The sequence below is a fragment of the Vicia villosa genome, unplaced genomic scaffold (assembly GCF_029867415.1).
Source record: "Vicia villosa cultivar HV-30 ecotype Madison, WI unplaced genomic scaffold, Vvil1.0 ctg.000133F_1_1, whole genome shotgun sequence".
Lineage (NCBI taxonomy): Eukaryota > Viridiplantae > Streptophyta > Magnoliopsida > Fabales > Fabaceae > Vicia > Vicia villosa.
In genome coordinates, this window is record NW_026705027.1 from 1,482,037 (window position 1) to 1,506,312 (window position 24,276).

A 24,276-nucleotide genomic window follows, 5' to 3' on the forward strand; every position below is an offset into this window, starting at 1 on the left:
AACAAGGGCTACAAGAAAGAAAGGGTAGCGTACGTCGAAGCAGAAGACGTTGACAGTGAATCTTTCGAAGACTCATACACTGTAGAAGAGGTCGAAGTAGATCTAGCCGAACTAAAAGAAGCACCACCTTATGCTTGCAAATTACTTACCCCTGCCAATGGAAAAAATTCAGTAGAGAATGATAAGAGCGATAGATTTCCTAAGAAAACTTATACATTTGATGTCACTAAGTGTGACGAAATATTTGATTTACTAGTGAAAGATGGCCAAATGATAGTGCCTCCTAATTCTAAAATTCCTCCGTTAGAACAACGGAAGAAGAGAGGTTTTTGTAAATATCATGGTTTTTTAGGCCATAAAACCTCACAATGTTTTCTTTTCAGGAATCTAATTCAGAATGCTATCAGAGATGGGCGTTTGAAATTTGCTGATAAGGCCAAGAGCCACATGAAGGTCGACACAAACCCCTTGAACATTGCTGACACTAACCTGTGTGAACCACTTGATGTCAACATGGTAGAGGTGTCTGAAGTCGAAGTTGCTGAACCAAAAATGATGTCAACTGGAAAGCAGGCTACTGAAGGCCTAAATAACAATACAGTCTTCAATACTGATGTTGAAGAATCCTACAATGCAGAGACGACTGAAGTTTTGAAAGAAGAAACCAGTGAGGCCACTGAAGACCTCAGGGTGAAACTTCAACAAATTCAGATTTCTGAAGCCCCTCCAGCAGTTGTTAACATGGTCAATGTTAGACGGCCTTTGTCTGAAATTGACGAACTGGAAAAATGGTTGACAAGGCAAAAGGGAAATATTGAAATTCCGCCAAGAGGAGAAACTCTGAAAGATTATCTCTGGAATTGCCATGAAAAGACTGGCGGAAAACAATGGATGTGACCAAGGTGTTCGATCATGCTGAATCGAAGGGTCCAGGCTAACTTCGAAAGGGCCCTGCGAGAAAGATTGGAACAACCATGGAGAGGAGGAAATCCTTTGCTAAAGGTATACCCAAAGATGGAAGAAAGCTTGGTAGGCTTCCTGGTCAAATGCCACAGGGAAAACAGTGAAATTGCACTATGTCCCAGATGTGGAGCAGTCTATGACGAAATATAGGCACGGTCATTCGAAAGGGTGTATTGCTATATGGGTAGAGAAACTCAGGGACTTCGTCCTAACTTGTATGGTTTCGATATATGGACCCCATCAAGGAGGCTTGACAGCCCACACCCTAGAGCTCGTAGGGTCACATTCAAAGTTCCTGCAGACATACCCAGGGATAGATGGATGCAAGCTGGTACCAGAACCAACAAATGGCGAAGTTGGGACCAAGGAGGAAGAACTGCAATGGCGTACAGGAAGCAATTCCAAACCTCAAATCGAGAGATGTACAGGTTGGAGAATTATAAAGGCAAAAATCCTATGTCCAGATCCCAATGGAGAAGACACCAGAGGATGAAGAAGGCTCAAAGAGAATACAAACCGAGGGAAATCGGAGAATCTAGTAGTAACCAAGTCCCAACCCAGGGGGCAAGGTCAAGCAAACCTCCAGTGAAACGCAAATTGTTCGATTCTGAAAATGAGAAAGAAGAGGAAAAGATGCATTCCAGCCCTTGGAAAGAAGATGATAGAATGACAAATGATTTTGACTCTGATGGGGTATCATCTATAAACCTCAACTGCAATGTTGTGTCTGTACTCCCTCATGAGTTTAATCAAGAAACTGAAGTTGAAGATTGTGAAGAGGCTGACGTTGAAGAGATGGCGAAACACAGACCTGTGTGTTACTATGTGCTGAACAATGGTGCAGTTGAAGAGCAGAATGCTTTCTTCGAGAGGCCTGATGAAGGTATGCTGTAACTCGGTGAACTGACTTTAAATGTCGCGGTTAAGCATGAGTCGCCACCGACTTTTATTTTGTCCAATTTTAGGAAAGGTAAAAAGTACAGAAAAAGACCTTTTAAAAAAGAAAACGGGCTCGGGGGGTAAGTTATGAAAAGGGAAGGTGTAAGCACCCTTTTCATCCGTAGTTATCTACGGGCTCTTAATTTGCTTAGCTCATGTTTGTTTGTTTTGAGTTGAAAAGGGGCATAAGGACTTTAGCGTAAATGCGTAGCCTTAGTTTTTGAAAGAGTATTGAAAAGATGTTTTTTAATTGAGCTAGGCAGATTAAGAGCACTACCCTAAATAGTTGGTCTTTTTCTATGCTTTTTAAAGTTCCTAGGACTATCCATACTATATAGAAGTAGGTAGTCCTTGTTTATATTGGACGTACGGGTCATCGAAGGGTCATCGAGGTCGTACAGGCAACAAATAAAGGTACCTTAGCATTTTAGCGGGACTATCATCATTTTTCGAGGGACAAGATCATTTACCGAAGGCAACCTTGAGGGACATCGAGGGACTATGATCTTTTATGATGATTTTACTCAAGGGTCATCGTTTTGCTAAGATACCTCTATATTCGAGGGACATGACCTTTATAATTATCCGTAAGGCAACCAAGAGGGGCGTACCCTAGAGGTGAGTGTGTGCAACAATCACGTGTGTTAAATTCAGTTATTTTTTATTTATCTTTGATTTGAAAGTGATCTATCAGTTGTTTTTAAATCTTACCATACAATCCTAAACATACATCTAACAAGTATATAATGCAGAAAGTAAAAAGCAGAAAATAAATCCTAACTATTACAAGGCTTCGGGGAGGGGAGTACAATAATAAGGAAGTGCGAAAAGTAAATCCTACTTAAGCTATTACAAACCATGAGCAGATACATTATTTGTAAAAAATAAAATGGTAAATATACAAGGATGAAATTCGCGAATGTATAAAATGGTAAATATACAAGGATGAAATTCGCGAATGTCCGCGATAGTACAATTGCTCAAGATAGTACCTCGCAATCAAAAGAAGATGTTAGTGATGACACATGAGAAAATATCAAAGTTATAAACAATTATCGACTAGCAAAAGAAAATCTAAATTAGATTATAAAGGGACAGTGAGTATTTAATTAAGAAAAAAAATATTTTTTGTATTTTTGAATATATATTAAAAAAATCTAAGTACACAATGTTAACATTTTTTGTATTTTTAAATATTGATAAAAAGAAATTAATTAACTAATACCTTTTTGTGTTTTTATAATAATAATAATAATGAAAATGATTTAACTAAGAAATAATCTAATCAATTAAATGGAATTAAACTAAAAAAATCTATCTAATAACAAAAACAAGCAAGAGATAATAAAATAAATTAATAATTTAAAAAAAAAAAAGACAAAAGAAAAGGAAAAACGTGGAGGATCAACGCCTCCCCTCCATTGACTGTTTCTTCTTTTTTTTTTATATTAATAAAAAAAAACCAAACCACTCATAATTTGACACCTAGCAATTTAAAAAAAATAAAATAAAACAAGAGTATATTTAAGTAAAGTGAATGGTACAGAGAGCAAAACACAATAAGATCTTCTTCCTCTTCTCTTCCTATTTTCCTTACTGCAAATAAACTTCCATGAAACATAGCTTATAAAATCTATTCCTTTTTCAAAATCGATGGCAACAACAAAAATTATTCAACCATATAAGCTACAACATCATGATATTAAGTATCATAGAAAAAGGTTACCGAAATGGAGCGATGCGCAGAAGCTCGATGCGCTCGCGACGGTGATGGAATCGCATCGCGGGGTTGGCCGGTTATGAACGGCGGGATGGGGTGTGCGGGATGTTTCACGGCGGTCGGTGATGTGGTGGTTGCGTGAACTTTCCTTCTCCTTCTTTTTTCCTGCACAACGAAGACAGTAACACAATAGCTTTTTAACAGTTAATGAAATACACAGATAAAATTGGATGCCTTGAAAACAATTGAATTATGTGATTAGTTTGTAATAAAGATTTGTTTTTGCAGGTTTTGTATTGATTGTGTTGTTAGTGTCAATGGTGAATTACGGTGATGGAATGGTGTAATAAGGCTGCCGTGACTTTGGTTTACCATGTGGGAGATGGAAAAGGGGTTAATTGTTGGTGTATGTACAGTGCCTCTTTTTGTTGTTGTTGATTGTAACAGGTTATGAAATTGGTTTTGTAGATGAAGGTTAGAGATATGTACGTGTGAGAGAGGTTAATGTGAGAGTGGTAGTGCAGGTTAGGATTGTTCGCTCCTTTTTTTGGGTTTATTTCCTCTGTTTTTATAGCCTCACAACAATGTTACAAATGGTATTGAACAACAGATTAATTGAAATTATGAGTTTTGTCTACAATGTTTATTTCTTTTAATATTTGAAGATTTTTGTCTGGAGGTTGTTTTGGTATGTTTGAGGATTTTGTCGTTTAAATGTTTTGGAAATAATTGGGAAGTCTTTTTTGTTATTTTTGAATAAAATAGAAAAAATTAAAATTAAAAAAATGCGTGAAATAAAAAACAAAAATTGATATTTAAATAAAATAAAAAAGTTATTTTTGGTGATTTTTTAAATATAAGTAGAAATAAAATTAAAGCTAAGTTAGCAACAAATAAAAAATATGTCAGAAATGGGATTCGAACCCATGACCTTGAAGATACAATTCTTACTTCCTTACCAATTGTGCTATATTATTTTTTCAAAATAAAAAGCCAATTGAAAGTGTATGAAACATCGGTCAGCATTTTGCTATTTATTAAAATATAGATAATTTAAGAGTAAACTATTATATTTTAAAATAGACTTTAAATCGAATATTTATAAAATTCAGGATGTCAATGTAAATGAACCCAATATTTTATAAAAATTCAATTTTGAAATAGTTTTGATTTTTTTGAAAAGTGTGGGCAAATTTTGGGGTATGACATATGCGAAACCATTTGAAACCACTCTACATAAGGGCTAAGATTGAAAATGTTGGCATTAATAAAGTCCTGGTAGATGGAGGGGCAGCGGTGAACCTAATGCCCCAATACATGCTGAAAAGAATTGGTATGTTTGATACTGATATAAGGCCACATAACATGGTTTTGTCTATCTACGAAGGCAAAATAGGGCAAACTTTGGGAGTTGTCCAAGTAAATCTAACGGTGGGTTCAGTCACGAGGCCAACTATGTTTATGGTCATACCAGCAAAAGTAAATTATAACCTCTTGCTCGGAAGGGAATGGATCCATGGAGTTGCTGCTGTGCCTTCGACAATGCATCAAAGGTTAACCATTTGGAGAGAAGATGGCATAGTAGAGAATATTGAGGGGGATCAGAGTTATTACATGGCTGAAGTTAATCAAGTTAATAAGACTAACTTCGATAGGAACTTGGCAAACATAGGACCTTGCCATGCTGCGGAAGATATATACACCCCAAACAAGAATGCATTGTATTACTTGTCTTTGCACCCAAATGGGTTCCAATGGAATAGGGAAATAATGGACGGCCCAGAAGATACCGCACCAATAGAGCATTATCCAACAATACGGCCAACAGGCTGGGATGACGACGTTGATGATGTCTGAGTCATCATTCTTCGAAAAGATTTCGGCTTATATAGCCGAGAATAAAAGAAAGACAGCTCTCGAAGCCGAATTATCAAACATGTTGGTTAATGCAGGTCTAAGAAAGGAAGAAACGACAGATTCGGGGATACATATGATCCCCCAACCACCTGAAGATCCAGTTCAAGTCGAAGAAATCTCAGGAGAAGATTCGAGTCAAAGGTTAGACGCAATCTATGACGAAGAACCCTTGGGATTCGAGAAGGACCCAATGGCATCAAACATAAAAATGTTAGCCCAAGATCCACTCGAAGAAGTAAATCTTGGAGACGAGGATCGAAAGAGGATAACATACGTCAGTGCGAAATTAGACCCAACGTTGAAATCAAGAGTTATCAAGTTGTTAAAAGAAAACAAAGACTGTTTCGCTTGGGATTATGACGAGATGCCTGGTTTAGGAAGAGACTTGGTCGAACTAAAGTTGCCAATAAAGGAAGGGAAGAAGCCCATAAAGCAGACTCCTAGAAGGTTCGCGCCAGAGATTCATTCAAAGATTAAAGCAGAGGTCGAAAGGCTTCTACGTTGCAAGTTCATCCAAACTACAAGGTACGTTGAATGGATTGCCAATATTGTACTTGTTATAAAAAAGAATGGTTCATTAAGAGTATGCATAGATTTTCGTGATCTGAATGCAGCAACTCCCAAGGATGAATATCCCATGCCTGTGGCAGAAATGCTAGTAGATTCAGCCGCAGGCTTCGAATACCTAAGTATGTTGGATGGATACTCTGGGTATAATCAGATCTTCATTGCAGAAGAAGATGTATCTAAAACAGCTTTTCGTTGCCCAGGAGCCATAGGCACCTATGAATGGGTTGTAATGCCTTTTGGTCTAAAAAATGCTGGGGCAACCTATCAAAGAGCAATGAACTCTATATTCCATGATATTATAGAAACATTCATGCAAGTATACATAGATGACATCGTTGTGAAATCTGTTTCAGATTACGATCATCTTGATCATCTAAGCCAATCATTCGAAAGAATGAGAAAACATGGCTTAAAGATGAATCCCCTTAAATGTGCTTTCTTTGTGCAGGCTGGAGATTTCCTGGGCTTCGTAGTCCATAAGAAGGGAATAGAAATTAACCAGAATAAAACGAAGGTTATCATGGAAACTAAGCCTCCATCCACGAAGAAAGAATTGCAGTCCTTACTGGGGAAGATAAACTTCTTGAGAAGGTTTATCTCTAATTTGAGTGGACGCACGCAAGCTTTCTCCCCTCTACTTCGACTCAAGCAAGGAAAGTTCGAATGGCGTGCTGAACATCAAGAAGCTTTTAATAAAATCAAGCAATACTTGATCCATCCACCAATTTTGTCTCCCCCAAATGGGAAGAAGCACATGCGCCTGTATATTTCGGCTTCAGATAATACAATAGGCAGTATGTTAGCGCAAGAAGATGAAAATGGCATCGAAAGAGCCATTTATTATTTAAGTAGAGTACTCAATGATGCAGAGACTAGGTATAGCGCAATAGAAAAACTATGCCTTTGTTTATATTTCTCTTGTATCAAACTTAAGTATTATATAAAACCAATTGATGTTTATGTTTCGTCTCATTGTGATGTTATCAAACATATGCTATCAAAGCCAATATTGCATAGTCGAATTGGGAAATGGGCTTTAGCCCTTACTGAATACTCACTGATATTTCAACCTCTTAAGGCAATGAAAGGTCAGATTGTATCAGATTTCATTGTTGACCATGCAGTGGTTGAGAACCCTCAACAATATGTAGACTTGAAGCCTTGGAAGCTATACTTCGATGGTTCGACTCATAGAGAGGGAACTGGTGTTGGAATGTTGATAATTTCTCCTGATGGAATTCCAACAAAGCTCAAGTACAAGATTGAAGGTCCCTTATGCTCCAATAACGAAGTTGAATATGAAGCACTGATTGCTGGACTTGAAGCTTTGTTAGAATTGGGGGCAACCAGAGTCGAAATTAAAGGAGACTCCGAACTAGTGATTAAGCAACTAACAAAGGAGTACAAATGCATCAAAGAAAACTTGATCATGTACTTTGTCATAGCAAATAGGTTGCTTAAAAAATTTGAATATGTGGAGTTAAATCACGTCTCAAGGACCAAGAATCAAGAAGCAAACGATCTGGCACAGTTACCCTCAGGATACAGGGTATCAAAAGAGAAATTAGAGGAACTGATCGAAGTAAGAGGAAAAGCAATGGCTACCAAGCTTTCCCCAAGTGACCTGGAGAATTCACAATTAGGTTTTGCCAGCAAAGAAGAGTTTGAAGTATTAAATATAGACTCTTTAGCAGACACAGATTGGAGGAGTCCAATTGTGAACTATCTAAAAGATCCTTCGACAGACACGGATAGAAAGGTGAAGTATAGAGCTTTATCATATTTTCTGATGGGGAACGAATTGTTCAAGAAAACTCCTGAAGGAGTCTTGTTGAAATGTCAGGGTGAAGCAGAAGCATATTTGGCTCTCTCAAATGTACACAGTGGAGCATGTGGTGCACATCAAGCGGGGCACAAAATGAAATGGCTTCTGTTTCGATATGGAATGTATTGGCCTTCTATGTTAAAAGACTGCATAGAATTCGCAAAAGGGTGTCAAGAATGCCAAGAGCATGCAGGTATTCAACACGCTCCAGCGAATGAGTTAAGTTCAATAATAAAACCATGGCCTTTTAGAGGCTGGGCACAAGATCTGATTGGAGAAATTCACCCTAAATCCTCTAAGGGTCAAAGATACATACTAGTAGGAATAGACTATTTCACAAAATGGGTCGAAGCGATACCGCTGGCGAATATGGACCAAGAGGCTGTGATTGAGTTTATTCAGAAACACATCATATACAGATTTGGAATCCCAGAAAGTATAACCACATATCAAGGATCAGTGTTCACTGGGCGAAAGATGCAAGACTTCGCCAAAGAAATGGGTTTCAAGTTGCTTACTTCTACACCTTACTATGCTCAGGCAAATGGACAAGTCGAAGCAGCGAATAAAATAATAATCGGTCTCATAAAGAAACATGTAGGAAAAAAGCCTAAGAGTTGGCACAAAACCTTGGACCAAGCGCTTTGGGCTTGTCGAACATCTCCAAAAGAAGCTACAAACACTACGCCTTTCCAACTGACATTTGGACATGACGCAGTACTCCCAGTTGAGATATATTTGCAGTCAGTTCGGATACAAAGACAGGCAGAAATTCCTCCTAACATGTATTGGGAGTTGATGATGAACGAATTAGTAGACTTGGACAAAGACAGACTTCGAGCATTGGAGATGATAAAAAGACAAAAAGAAAGAGTGTCCAGAGCATACAACAAAAAGGTGAAAGGTAAAACGTTTATCAATAATGACTTAGTTTGGAAAGTTATTTTACCTATAGATCGAAAGAATCAAACACTTGGTAAATGGTCCCCACACTGGGAGGGACCCTTTTGAATCTTGAAAGTATTCTCGAATAACGCTTACGAGATAGAAGAGTTAGCAGAAGATCGCAGGATCCTAAGAGTAAATGGGAAGTATCTGAAAAGGTACAAACCAAGCATGCACGAAGTAAAGATTGCAAAAACGTAGATATTGAGGTATACTACATAAGCCAAAATGGTTGAACTAACACCAAAATGGCTTTGTGTTCAAACAAACATGTATGGCAAATAAAGTAAGAAGACAAAGAAACTTCAAAATATTTTCCATTAATATCAAAGGAGTACATTCATTACAGGAAAGGTGGTTCCCAAAACATTGAAGGTCACAAAATCCCAAACATAAAAACCTAAAACAAACCACCTCCTAGTTGATCCTTTGATCTAAACCCTCTAGGGGCAACATGGGCAAGCTTTCTGCCTCGAACATGTCCATGGATCCAGAGTTACGCATCCTCCTTACTATTCCCTTTTTGAGGAATATGTAAGATAAGAGCCTTCCATATGGAAGACACGTTACGACCCCTTGACGAGCAGCAGCCATAGAAACTGCTTCAACAAGCCCTTTGAAAATCATTAAAGGGAAGTTGATTTTCTTCCCACGGAGGGCACAGAGGATAAATTCCAGAGCATGATAAAAAGAAAGAGTGTCCAGAGCATACAACAAAAAGGTGAAAGGTAAAACGTTTATCAATAATGACTTAGTTTGGAAAGTTATTTTACCTATAGATCGAAAGAATCAAACACTTGGTAAATGGTCCCTACACTGGGAGGGACCCTTTCGAATCTTGAAAGTATTCTCGAATAACGCTTACGAGATAGAAGAGTTAGCAGAAGATCGCAGGATCCTAAGAGTAAACGGGAAGTATCTGAAAAGGTACAAACCAAGCATGCACGAAGTAAAGATTGCAAAAACGTAGATATTGAGGTATACTACGTAAGCCAAAATGGTTGAACTAACACCAAAATGGCTTTGTGTTCAAACAAACATGTATGGCAAATAAAGTAAGAAGACAAAGAAACTTCAAAATATTTTCCATTAATATCAAAGGAGTACATTCATTACAGGAAAGGTGGTTCCCAAAACATTGAAGGTCACAAAATCCAAAACATAAAAACCTAAAACAAACCACCTCCTAGTTGATCCTTTGATCTAAACCCTCTGGGGGCAACATGGGCAAGCTTTCTGCCTCGAACATGTCCATGGATCCAGAGTTACGCATCCTCCTTACTATTCCCTTTTTGAGGAATATGTAAGATAAGAGCCTTCCATATGGAAGACACGTTACGACCCCTTGACGAGCAGCAGCCATAGAAACTGCTTCAACAAGCCCTTTGAAAATCATTAAAGGGAAGTTGATTTTCTTCCCACGGAGGGCACAGAGGATAAATTCCAAATCCTCCACCATGATGCTGTTTTGATCATGGTTTCGTGGATGAAAGTTGCCCACGAGGAGTTGATGCCAAACCCTAATGACCTTGGCGCTGAAAGGATCGTTATCCATAAGAGTCCTCAACAGAAGATGAGTAGTCATGTTGAAGCTATTGTCATCAAAAGTCTCACCAGAATTATTGCATCTCATCAGGTTAGAGATGGTGGAGGGAGTGATTCTAATGTGAGCACTTCGAACCTCAGAGACTATAGTGGTTATGCCTTCCGGATCTATGCGTAGAGACGCAAACATCCAAAAACCTGCTAACATGTTGGGATAAACAGGTCCCTCTAGGATTTCATAGTAGAAATCAAGTTCTTGGTTAGCAAAAAGGGCACTGATGCTTATGAAATTTTCCTCAAGTTCTTCTTCAGAGAGTTTGAACTCCTTTTTTATGCAAGCCCTAATGTTATTGTGAGTGAGGGGTAGTGCCATGTGGAGAAGAGAAGTTTGAAAAGGGTTTTTTTGCCTATGTGTTTGAGAGAATGCAAGAAGAGAAACGAAGTTTTGGACAAGAGTTTTGAAGCAAGCGTGAAGAAAGAAGTATAATGCTAATCCTTTATATAGATCTGGGGCAATAAAGGAACGGTTCAATTTTAATGATTGATTAGACTGCGTTTGGTATTCCAAAGAGAAGTTATGGCTTCCGCCGTTTCCCGCCCTTGGAAGTTGAGATGTAATCATGAATAACTGGTGCACGCACGTCTCAAAGAGACGTTTTGAAGAAAGTGACGTCATCACTTAATGATGGTTACGGCTAAGGGAGTAGAAACGTCAAGTCTAGGCTAAAAGGGTTGCGAAGGATAATCAGGTCACGTGCTTACATTTATTAAAATTACTGTGACAATACAAAAAATATATTTTTGCAAGTTTGGAGAAGTGCTAGGGAATTACTTACGACAATTGCAAAATAAAATATGTGGGGAGATTGAAAGGCAAAAGTTGCACATATATATATATATATATATATATATATATATATATATATTCCTGGAGGAATTCGATTACAAAACAAAATAAGTGCGCATTACAAAAGGAAGTACAAGGTTCGAAACGACTAATTGAAATCCCCATGAAGATTGTCCTTTATCTTCGAATACTGAACCTCCCATGAAGACATGCGAAGTTCAATCAAAGCCTGTTGTTTCTTCAATTCTTCGATTTCGGGCACTAGTTTCTGCGCAGCTTCGAAATGCTGGATTCCTAAATGTGCAACTTCAGTCAATTCCTGCTCATTGATTTGTTGAATTGTTGCCTGACGAGATTCAGCTTCTTTTATCTTCTCTTCGAGCTTAGTAATTTCCTGCTTCCAGGATTTGATATTTTGCTCACATTCGTCATACTCTTTTTGTTTCTCTGAGCGTTTAAGCTTGAGAGCGTCGCCCTTCTTCGTTGCATCAGTAACAGCTTTCCAAGAAGAACTATGAGAAGCCACCTTTGTAGTAAGTTGTTCATCAATATTTCGCTTTCGAAGAATGTTTGACTGAAGTTGTTCGATCAGAGAACCCAGCAAAACAATCACCTCTGAGACTTCTTTGGAAACCAGAAATAGATCCACCTTCTTCAAAAGTTGGTTTAAGATATGACATTTAGTAGGGTCCTCACTTAGAACTTCAACAAGGTTGGTTTCAAAGAACTTTTCCTTTATCTGATGAAGGAGACTAGGAATATCATCTTTGTCACCAGACTCCACTTGAACAGTTGAAGAAGCTTCGAGCCCAAGAGGCGAAATGCTATCAATATTCATCATGGCCTTGAGGAAGTTGAGGGGGTCAGTTTGTTTAAGTTTCTCCAATTCTGAAGGGGTAGGCTTTGCTGGGGCATGTGTCGAAGTAGTTTCAGGAGAAACTATGGTCCCAAAGGGTGAAGTTTCGTGAGGACCAGCTGTGGCTAGTTTGGAAGTTTCCTCCATAGCATCTTGTTCAGATACAGTATCCTCACTGCCAGTTGGGTGTCCAGCTACATTGTTACTACCTGAACATTGACGATCTGCTCCCATATTTTCGCTTTTGTGGGTAGGAGGAGAATCATCAGTTGAATGGCTTTCTTCAACTGGCATAGTAGGAATAATGGTCGCAAGGGGCTGAGCGTCTTCGACAACTGGCGAAAGCACGTGAGATTTGTCTGCATTGAGTAATTAGAACACATTATGATGGGAAGGTGGCAAGAAATCTGTTTGTCATAAGAAAGAACATGCACTTACCTTGGAGATTATCAAGGTCGATGGTGAGATTGAAGGCTTTGAGATCAAAAGTGGCTGTGCCAACATCATCCTACAATCATAAGGTAAAATGTTAACTTAATTGTTTAAGTTAAAATTTATAGAGATGATTATGTTGTGAAATCCAAATACCTTGGTTGGAATGTTATCTGGACTCGAGTTGTGGCTCTCTACAACAAGAACGTTACTACCACCTTTTAAAGGTGATTCTTCGGAAGATACCTTATCAGCCGGTGATGTAATTTTCAAAGATCCAGACCCCTTTTCTTTTCCTAAAGGAGTGACAGCCTTCTGTCTTTTCTTGTGGGCTTGTCTAGTACGAGGAGGAGATTTGTCTTCATTGTCTGAAACAACTGTTTGAGAAGCTTTTCGCTTCGAATGTACCGGAGGTTTCGAAGTCTGAAGAATATAAATTGAGCAAAGTAAGTACTATTCACAGGATATACAAATGGAATATAAGGTATGTGTATACCGTGGGTTTCTTGCCGGTCGGGGTAGAATCACTCCCACTTGTCTTGTTGCTCTTCGAAACTCCAGAATCCTTTTGTACAGCGGCTTCTTTGATCTTTCTCTTTCGAGCAACGGCTGTAGTTGAAACTCGAATCAGTATTTCAGCGGAAAAAAAAAGAAAAGTTAGTCAAAAGTTGTCTAAACCCAAACCTTCAGGTATTGGAGTCAAGACACGAACATGTTCAAGATCTATATGAAGATGTCCTTTGAAAGTATCCAGGGTATGCTTAGTCGGGACCACTCATTCAGCGCGTTTTTTAGTGCTTTCCTGAAGAATTTTAAAAGCGTTCCCACACACGAACCAGTCTGGGAAAGGAGGGCTTAAAGCCACATCAAAATCAGCACTTGGCAGTGGAGGGAATTTTGGAGGATTAAATTTGAAAGCCACTTCATAACGCAGTTCTGGTCGAACAGACGAGGGCAGTTTCAACTTATCCAGTTTAGCAGAAAACTTTTCGCGTAAAATGACTGCAGCTTCACGAACGGTCCGACTAAGATCATCAGGCCTGTAAATAGTCTCAAAGAATTTTTGAAAGGCTTGGATTTCTTTAATATGAGTCGAAGTACCTTTGTGAAAGTTTTCCTGCACATCAGCAAAAGCTTCAGTTAGTTCTCGAGTAAGGCTCTCAGCATCGAAGATTTGCATGGTGTAGTAATCTGTCCACCATTGTTGGAAATCTGGAGTAGAATAAAAGGAAGGTTCGAAAGGAACTGGAGAGAGATTGGTAACACCAGTGTATCTGGCAATTTTTGATTCACACTCATCTTCAGCTAGATACAAAGTATGTAGACATATATGGTTCCTTTTCTCATACAGGCATTTGGGTTTTATTTGAACCAATCCAAATTGTCTCGATACCAGATTTGGTTGGTAGCAGAGAAGAACACATTGGCCTTTGGAGGGTCGAAGACGGTGATAGAATAGCCTTGGGGTAAGAAAAGCTTCCCAAATAATCATGGATTCAGTTTGTTGATCTGGGGACATTGCTGGAAACCTTCGAGTGAACCATTCAGGACCCACTGTCCTTTGTACGAATGGAGCCATTGAAGGGCTAAATTGATAACACTGAGCAAACATCATGACATATGCTAAAAAATGTTCGCGAAGCTTCCCAGTTTCTTCTTTAGGAGTTAGCAAAGCCAACCTGGTTCCTTCTACAGCTCGATTTTTTATGTTTGGATCTTCTTCGTTGACAATACCTCGAAATGGGAGGTGAGCTTCGAAAGTAGCATTGAGCCACAGTTGCAGAAACCAGAAAGGACCAGCAAAGAGCAGAGATCCTGATTCATAACTCTTAACGAGGTCTGTTGCCTCACCAAGGTTTTCATAGAGGAACCCTAAAATTAACTGGCTTAGGTTTAATCTTTTCCCAGCATGTAGTTGATTGGCCATACAAAGATACCTCTTTGCTACCTATATGGACCTAGAACAGAAAACGCACCTCGAAAGCCATAATGCTAAGAAAGCAATATGCTCTTCGTCCGAGACTACCTCATTATTCTCGACATGATATTGTTGAATGAACGCAGTGTAAGTAACTGTTGCTTCGTTAAAGTTAATGGTATCAGTATCCATGACATTGGGGTCAAAGGTTTCTCCGGTTGGTCGAAGCCCCGTGATAGCAGTTATGTCGAAAAGAGTGGGGGTGACCATTCCACATGGAAGATGGAAAGTGTTATGGGAAGCATCCCAGAAATGAATTGATGCTACTAACATGGTTTGGTTGTATTCTAAACCTGTTTTGGATAATTGGATTAAGTCATAAATTCCCAGTTGTTTCCAGAAAGAAGCCTTTTGTTTTTCTACTCTTGCTAGCCAGGCGTAGTACAATTCAGGGTCTTTTGCTAAAGGAATTGTCCTAAAAAATTTCACAAAATTGGTTACATAGTTTAACCTAATTTTCTCTAAAGCTGAAGGGGTTACAGTCGAAGTATCTTCTGCACCATTAGGATCTGCTAAGATTGGACGGCCATCTTCATCTATCTTATTCTTACTAACTAAGGGCCTAGTTTTATAATAAGCAGGAAAGAATTTATTCAAAGCAGAATTACTTTCTCCTGGTAAATGACTCATGAAGGCATGAGTTTTTCCAGAAAGTTCAAAGGGAATGATTACCTGAGAAGCATAAATGGCGCGCACTTCTGCAGTATTTGGGTTTGGTATGTACTCTTGATCCCCCATCTGTGTAGATTTCTGAAGTTTCAAAGCGGGTTGAAGAACGTTTTAGGAAGACGCCATGAGTAAGTTTGATTTGGGAAATGGGTTTGAATGTAATCAGAGACGTTCTTTTCTGTGGAAAGAATGAGGAAATAGAGGTGAAAGTTATGTGAGGGTAGGAGTTCAGGTATTTAAAGGTTTAACGGAAACCCTTTCAAATCTTTTGGATAAAAGCCAAGAGACACGCGGTAGGCGTTGATTTAATCCAACGGCGGTCGAATAGTTATTAGCTTTACTCCTAGTATATAGGAGTAATGATCATGAAGTAAGACCAGAACGTGGGAATGTAAGTTATGAGTAGACATCTTTGAAAATGACAAGACGTTTTGGAAACAAAGTCATAAATGATTATGACGTCAGTCAATAGTCTCGGAACTCTAAAATGAAATCTTATTATAACAAGAAACGCCTATTTCTCTTATTTTTCGAAACAGGCGTTTATTGGGGACAATTTGTTAGCTGAAGATTTCGTTTGAGAAGAATGTCCTTCAAAGATTTGGAATTCAAAGGAAGATGGTTACTGATGATCATCTTTGAAGATAGAAATGGCTACTGATGGCCGTGCTTCGAGAATGATGTTTAAGTTGGAACAAAGATAATGAGCGCCGAAGCTAAATTCGAAAAGAATGGTCTTTGGGACTTAGACGTTTTTGCGAAATATGTGAAGTACTGAAGCTTAGCGTGTTTTCGTGGCATTCTCGATTCTGATTACGTTGCCACGCGTCGAAAGAGGATTCAGGCGGGAGGAATTGAATTTCGAAGTAGTTTATATAACTGCACAAAGACAGATGGCATCCCAGGGATTCTCGAAGAATAACGTGGCATCAGATTAGTGTAGGACCGTTAGGGTCAAATTTAGTATAAATAAGGGTCTTAGTATTAGGATTCCGGGTGTTCATTTTGTACAAATCACTCACATATTACTCAAGTATCAAGTGTTAAGAGAAAGAGTTCGCTGAGAAATGTACGTATGACACCAACACCATTTTAAATACATGTGTATTTTTCTTTATTCAAGTATCTTTCGATATTACTGCATTCCATTTACTTTATGTCATTTATATTCCTGCACTCTTTACTTTCATGTCATCTAATTTTCGAAGCATTTAACTATTCTGCACTTTAAGATTCTTGCACTTTTACAGTTTTGTCTTATGTTTTATCTTTAACTTACCTTTCGCTGATGTTATATTTACGTGTATAACAAGGTGATTGCTAATCTTTATTTCCTTGATTAAGTATTTCTTATTTCGAGACACACCAACCATAGACATAATTCGAACTATCAAGAATAACAACCTTTTTGACTATGTCCTAGGATCAATCTAGTCGATCCTGCGAGTAACCAAATCATATTTATTATAGTTTGGAAGACTAGCGGTTGTTTACCGGAAATCACCGTAAACAGGTCCATGATACAATAGATTGCCCAAGAAGTTGGGGATGATCATAAGGGACTTTGAACATGGAAAATCCCTTGTTGGGCCTGTTTTGATCCAAAACGATTAAAGGTCGATCATGTCATTGTTGATCCTAGGTTGATGGAAGAAGAAGAAGAAGAAGAAAAGAGAGTGAGAGAGAGAGAGAGAGGATGGAAATGGCGATATGGACAAAGGGAAGGTATGACAAAGCCTAGAGAAGAAGAGGAATGTGATATGGTGTTGGTGGAGGAAACACCCGAATAGAGACAATGAGAGGCATATGTAAATCCATTAATTTCATGATTGGGGAGCAAGTTAAAATTTTCATCTGGAATTGTCGTGGGGCGGCGAATAATATGTTCCTAAAAGTGTGCAAGAACTACATCAGAATGGTGCATCCAGATATCTTCATCATTATAGAAACGAGAACTGGTTCGGATAAATTGAGGAAACAATTTATGCTTCTGGGTTTCGAAGGATATGAGTACTCCATTGTTCTAGGTTGTTAGTGAGGTATTACAATGGGATGCTAGAAGAATAAGGTCACAATAATTTGTAATTTTCTTCTTCAGACGGACAGATGTTAAACACAATGTCTAGCACACTGTGTATGACAATATACTTAAGCAACAGATAAAATAAAAGCATAATAAAAATAACATAGAGGATTGTTAACTCAGTTTGGTGCAACGTTGCCTACATCTTGGCGGTTTTCAACCCAAGAAAGGAAATCCACTCTCAATAGTAAATATACAAATAGTCTTAGATGTACAAACCTTGTTCAATGTCTCTCTTCCTAATACAACCCGTGAATTTCTATTTATGACTCTCTATAGAACGAGTCCCCTCCCAATAGTCAGAAGGTCCAATGGGCTTACTCTGAACTCTCCAATTTCAAGGCCATTTTCCTAATACCACAACTACAAATAATATATTTCATGACGAAGCTTTCACCTTAGAAAAAAACAAGGTATTATGCCTAGGCGCGACATGTTTTATTCTTTTATAATAATAAAAACGACACATTCCCTCAGTTTTTAAGAAAACCGAGGGGAAAACAAATCAAGACACACTTCAAATCCCATTTTTTTAGTTTATGTTTTAATTTGTTTATAAGTGTAAACTAAATGAATTAACCCTTCGGTGTTTTGATATAACTGAGGGATCAAATAATGAGATTTCACTATAAAAGCACTCTCAAATAGATTTTAACCTAATCCTTACTTATATTAAGTCGCCCCAAACTCGCATGCATCATTCTTTGGGATGGATTGCAATACAGAAAAAATATTCAATGTTCTTTAATCTAGAACAAAACATTTTTTCTTCTCTTGCAATCTATCTCACATAATGGTGTTGATGTTGTTGTTGTTGTTGTTGTTGTATTTTGCTCATTTGATAGATTGCAAGTGTAGAAAATCAATCTTGCTTCAAAGATTTGTTGTACATTTCCAACCAAAGAAATAGTGCGACATTTCTTGTGTACTCCTCTCTCTTCAAACAAACAAACTGCTAAAAAATGGTGAATTTGAATGCTAAGTCTTGACATTCAACCATAATTCTTTTAGAAGTTGAAACTTAAACAGCGAAGGGAGCTTCAACTTATACAAAGAAGGGAGTTTAAAATTTGAAAAGATTTGTTGTAAACAATTTATCTTAATATTCTATGTAAACAATGTAATATTTAAAAAAATAAAAAAGAATTATTCACATCGATTTTTATCCAAAACCAAGGTGATAATTTAAAGGAGATGATAATTTACCTTGATTTTATAGTTAAAGCTAGGGGTATAATAATAATAATCATATTTTAGTATAAAAACACTCGTTAAATAGATTTTACCTTAATCCTTTATATTATGAATTCGCCCCAAAGAGAGATAATATTTTCCACCGCTATAACATATCTCTAGGATGAATTACATGTGTAGAAAATAAAAATTCTCATTGGCCCTAGAAACAGATCTCTAGCATTTTGCTAGGGACCTCTAGCATATAAATCTTGTCATGACCGAGGTGATAGTTAAGCATTTTTTTCTATACTATAAACACCGGCCTTAAAATATCTTTGTCGTCCATTTAATAATTATCAATGCTCAAGACGTTGTCATTAGTGGCCCGCGTGAAATCTAAGGGACATCCATTATAAATACATGCAGAATATTGAAAATCTAACCTAAATGAAACATATGAAGCTCTTGAAACCTAAGGACGCTTGAAAATATTCTCTATGATGGATAGAAAGAGTAGAAAATTTTCTGGGTTCATGGTTTGTTTTCTTAAATATTTATTCGAACCGAAAATGATTTGATTTTTTATATTAAGTATCTTATCTTTTTTTCATCAGAAACAATTGCATGTAAGATCCAACACTCACTAAAAATAATATTAATTAATAATAAATTTTAATTAGTTGTTATGAAATTCACCAAATCAATATAGAGATGAATGATACATGGAGGAAAGAAAGAGAAGAGAGAAAGCAATATTGTATTATCTCCTTCCAAAAGTATCATTTACATCACAATGTGGGTCTTATTTATAGGATCCAAGTGAGATGGAAAGTCCCATATATTAATGGGGAATAGGAAGATAAAAAAAAAGAATAAGGATAGACATCCACTTTAATCTTTATTCATAACACTCCCCCTTGGATGTCCATTAAGGATATGCCTCGTTAAAACCTTATGAGAAAAAACCCAGTGGGAAAATTCTAGTGAAGGAAAAAGAGTACAATATCATTTGAATGTGAATTGCCTCGTTAAAAAACTTACCAGGAAAACCCAATGGGACAAAGCCATGGTGAAGGAAAAAAGAGTGCAAAACATATGTATTTCTCCCTCTCATGCAGACATTTACATGTGAGACGATATTATTTGTAGTAGTTGCTTAAAATTTCTTCTTGGAAGTGACTTCATGTAGTGGTAATAGTTATGCAGGATTTTATGAAGTTGTTGAAATGATTTGTTTCATAGATCTCCATGAAATGGTTGTACCATCACATGTAAACAAATAACCTCTTTCTGATCTACTATTGTGAGAATCTGACAAATAACCTGCATCTCTAAGATAGTGAAGTATATGTTTAACTCTATTCCAATGTCTTCGTGGAGGTGAATAATTGTATCTCACTAATAGAATAACCGCAAATGAATATAACAAGATGTATATAATTAGCAAGGTGCATTAGTACTCCAATCACACTAAGATATGGTACTTCAGGACAAAGCAATTTTCATCCTTTTCTCGAGGCCTAAAAAGATCTTTCTCCACATCTAATGGTCTAACAACCATATTGGAGTAGGAAATATGTGACAATTGTCCATATAGAAGCATTTCAACACTTTTCTATATAGTATTCTTGATGTACAAATATTCCTTTGTCCAAATGCTCAATTTGCAGACCTAGACATATTTTGTCTTTTCTAGGTCCTTCATCTCAAACTCTTTATTTAAGCAATTTATAGCTTTTGGAAGCTCTTCAAGAGTTCCAATAATATTTATGTCATCCACATAGATAACTATTATTGAAAATTCTTTTCCACATCATTTTATGAAAATACAAGTACAAATTGATTTATTTGTATATTCATCATTTAGTAAATATTCACTGGGGCGATTATACCACATGCATCCAGATTCTTCCAGCCCATAGAGCGACTTGTTCAATTTGATGTAGTAGTTTTCTCGATATCCACAATTACGTGTTTCTGGTATATTGAACCCTTCAGGAAGTTTCATGTAAATGTCACGATTAAGTGAACCATATAAATGATATGTCAAATTAAGCCCTTCATGTGTTACAAGGCTAATTAATCATCAAAAATCGATTGAATCTACTACAGGTGAATATGTTTTATCAAAATCAATCTTAGGTCTTTGTGAAAATCATTGAGCAATAAATCAAACTTTATATCATTCTTATTTTTATTTTTCACAAAAACTCATTTATATCCAATTAGTTTCACACCTTGAGGTGTTCGGACTACAGGTCCAAAAGTGAGTCACTTGTAAAGTGAATTTAATTCTTCTTCAATTAAATATATTTATTTTGGCCAATTCTCACTTAGTCTACAGTCTTTAATAGACTTTGACTCATGATCCTCGTTATCATTGATCACTTTTAGCGCTATATTGTATACAAAGACATTGTCAATATTGACTTTATTTGGTTATCTCAATTTCGGTTACATTCCATTTCATCCATGACATAATTTATCGAGATCTCTTTATTTCATATTTCAAGTACTTGATTTGTTCTTCTAGAACTGAAAATTAAATTAGGTCAAAGTGCTCTTAGCATTTTCATATCCTCACTTGGGTCATCTTTAGTTTCTTTTCTTAGTAGAGGACTATTAACATTGGAACCGACTTTCATACCACACTTCAGGCGCCGCAACAACTCATTTGTAATATTATATTATCCAATAGGAGAATCCACTTTGAGTGGAGTATTATCAGCTGATAATTTATTTCATAAACTTTGCAAATCAATAATATTTTGAATTTTTGGTTCATATTGATTTGTACGATGATCAAGATAACAATTTATTTTAAATTGTTCATATGAACTTCTTGTTCATGATTTCGTCTGTTCATTTGAACTTCTTGTTCATGATTTCATCTGTTCATTTGAACTTCTTGTTCATGATTTCATCTGCTTATTCTCTCCCCCTAATATTGGGAAAATTAATTTATCAAGTGATAATCAGCCTAATGGGCTGCAATCAAGTATTTGATTACTTTCTCAAATTATATCCTCAAAATGGAGATTCATATTAATTATATTTTTCCAATATTCTTTCATGACTCATCTTAATGTATTATATTGTAGCAATTGGAATATACACAACATATCTAAATGTTCACTTAGATGAGAAGTATTAAAATAAATTAGGGAGAACTAAGATACAGTATCTTCCTGGCTTAATGCAAATAAATATCTTAATATAATACATTGGGTGTTTCAAATATATAATTTAGAATTGATGATCTCATAAGTATCAACCATATAATTAACTTTAGACGTCTAAAGAATGGATCTTCGGGTCCATTTTCTTTTTATGAACATATATTATATGATATTCGATATCAACTTTAATAATATATGTGATACTTATACAGGAATTTCTAAAAAAATCCAGAAAACAAGATCTTAGTCTAATTAGATGAGAAAATATTTTCACAAACTTTTGGTTGTGAGTAGAGACATGTGCATGATATTTTAGTTGATGCAACAATTAATGTCATAAAATCGCAATTTCTCAAATTTTTATTTTCCTTTAGAAACACACAAAAATTGACTGGATTGAAGAAAATTCTGGTTCTTCAAAACAAATTATTCGCATCATATTATATTCGAGATGACCCGATCGGTTTTACCAACGACACATTTAAGTGTAATTTGTAAATACTGGTTTACAATGACATGTGCTTAAATTGTACTAATATAAGTATAGTACAAGCCCGAGGGAAAATCTGATAGCTTTTCTATTATACATTTTATGTCCAAATTCATTTGTGTAATACAAAGATATTCAATACCTCTAATATAATTCATGTGAATTATCTATGACGAAAATATTTCGCAAGACATAAAGAGAACACACAAAAAGAAAATATAAAGGTTAAAGTTCATTCGAATCTCGACTCTATCAAAATATGAGCTTACTTTCATGTGCCTTTAAAAAGGACTAACAAATGTCATCCATACACTGTACTTGTAAAAAGAAAATAATAGTATAATTAAAATTTGTATGAGAAATCTAAGCACTATTATAACAACTTTAAAATATGTAGCAACTTTAGACCATTGATATATTCTTTAATAGATTGCAATGTTTTAATTCTCTTGTTAAACTATCAATATTTAGAAATAATGTGAATAAAGAAATTGTATCCGCAAACATTGGTCATCCTAATAATTTCTCATGATTTAACACTTTAATCAAACACATGCATATGAACATATTATCATATAATTATCAAAATCATACAAAATCATATCACTAAAATTATATCATTATATATATGGATGAAATATATAGATTTATAATTCTAATTATGAAATAATTTATACTCTAACAAATTTAATATGTTTTTAACATAGCTAAATGCTAGAAACTTACAATAATCCAAAAATATAGTTATCCTACTGGGATGTGTTAGAGTCACTCATGTCATTCTTCTGGAATGACAAACATTTTATGAGTATATTACAATTTTTTGTTATATCGAAACACACAAATTTCTTTGTGAAATCCTTCTATAATACTCCAGAATTTCACTATTATTGATCCAATCCATCTAGAATTTGATAATATAGGTGATGCAATAATTTTTCAAATTTTTAACATAACAGATGCAACCCTTCTGGGATTCATTAATATCATGATGGAATTCTTCTAATATTATAGATACAACATTTTAAGGTGTGAGAAATCCTTATTTTAAGACTTTAACTCTTTGGGAATTATATATCACAAATGATCTTCGTAGTGATAAAAAGAAACAATTATTTCCATAATCCTTCTAGGAAGCTAAAAAAAATCCTTCAAAGTCATGTCACAAATATTCACATCGATTAAGAAAAATAAGTCTTTAAGAAATCCTCCTGAGATACCTTAACATTAGTTTAAGAGAGGGTTTTTTTTGTAGTTCTTCAGGAACTCAATCACAATTTTTTTTTATAGTTCTTCAGGAACTCAATCACATTTTGTAGTTCTTCAGGAACTCAATCACAAATCTTTTACTAATAAAAATATTAATATTTATAATCCTTCAAGGATGCTTGATAAGTTCTTCAGGAATTATATATCAAACTCAATAATATCCTTCTAAAATATTTGATAAGTTCTTCAAGAACTATATAATTGTGGATCGATGACCTATGCTCTGTATACCATATTAGCAGAATAGCAGAGAGTGGAATTGGAAAATTCTGTATTCCATATTTCGTGTGTTTACAAGAATATAATTTGGGATATATACAATTCAGTATTAGCTTATTTAGGTATGTAAATCTCCTATAATAAAGCTATAATAAATCTATAATAAAACTGTAATCTCCTATAATTAATCTATATCAAAAAGTATCCCTATAATTTCTCTTAACACCCTCCCTCAAACTCTAGTTGGTATGGTGGATGCCAACTGGAGTTTGCTTAATAAATCTTTGAAGCGCATCGAATTATGTGTTTTGGTGAAGGTATCAGTCGGTTGGTCCACAGAAGGAATAGAAATCAACCGTATGGTGCCATTAGTAACAGGATGGTGTATAAGGTGACAATCAATTTCAATGTGTTTTGTGTGCTCATGAAAAACGTCATTATGGGAAATCTGGATAGCACTTTTATTATCATAATGAAGCATAGTAGCGGATGATTGTGTAGCGCCCATATCATTTAACAACCATCGTAACCAAAGTAACTCAGCAGTAGCATCAGCAAGAGAGCGATATTCAGATTATGTGCTTGATCGGGAAATAACTGTTTGCTTTTTGCTACGCCAAGAAAGAAGAGAATTTCCTAAGAAACAATACCCTG

The 24,276-nt window shown here is 36.1% G+C and overlaps 1 long non-coding RNA gene across 1 annotated transcript; it reads left to right on the forward strand.

Annotated features, from left to right (window-relative positions):
• The first annotated feature begins 3,423 nt into the window (after positions 1–3,423).
• Positions 3,424–4,246, forward strand: LOC131624515 (uncharacterized). Its single transcript, XR_009290614.1, has 2 exons — positions 3,424–3,825; positions 3,911–4,246. It is a non-coding gene; the product is annotated as an uncharacterized LOC131624515 (long non-coding RNA).
• The last annotated feature ends 20,030 nt before the right edge of the window (positions 4,247–24,276 follow it).